Source organism: Theobroma umbraticum, unplaced genomic scaffold, assembly GCF_002168275.2.
Source record: "Theobroma umbraticum cultivar Fairchild unplaced genomic scaffold, ASM216827v3 scaffold_60.0, whole genome shotgun sequence".
Lineage (NCBI taxonomy): Eukaryota > Viridiplantae > Streptophyta > Magnoliopsida > Malvales > Malvaceae > Theobroma > Theobroma umbraticum.
In genome coordinates, this window is record NW_018397288.1 from 439,362 (window position 1) to 439,607 (window position 246).

Genomic DNA, 246 nt, shown 5'->3' on the forward strand with positions numbered 1-246 from the left:
AAAATTTAAGGACTTATGCGTAATTTCAACATTTGAAGTTATATGGAAACTAACAAACCAAGAAAAATTAGATTGCGTGGGAGGATAGAATATGCATGTAACAAATTCTATTACATGCAAAGATATGCATGTAAGGATGTACTTATAGTGGGAAACATGCGAGACCCCCACCATGTGACAAACAAAAAGGAATAAGACAAAATGAATAAGATAACACATGCATGTGAATTTTTAAGTTAAAGGAAA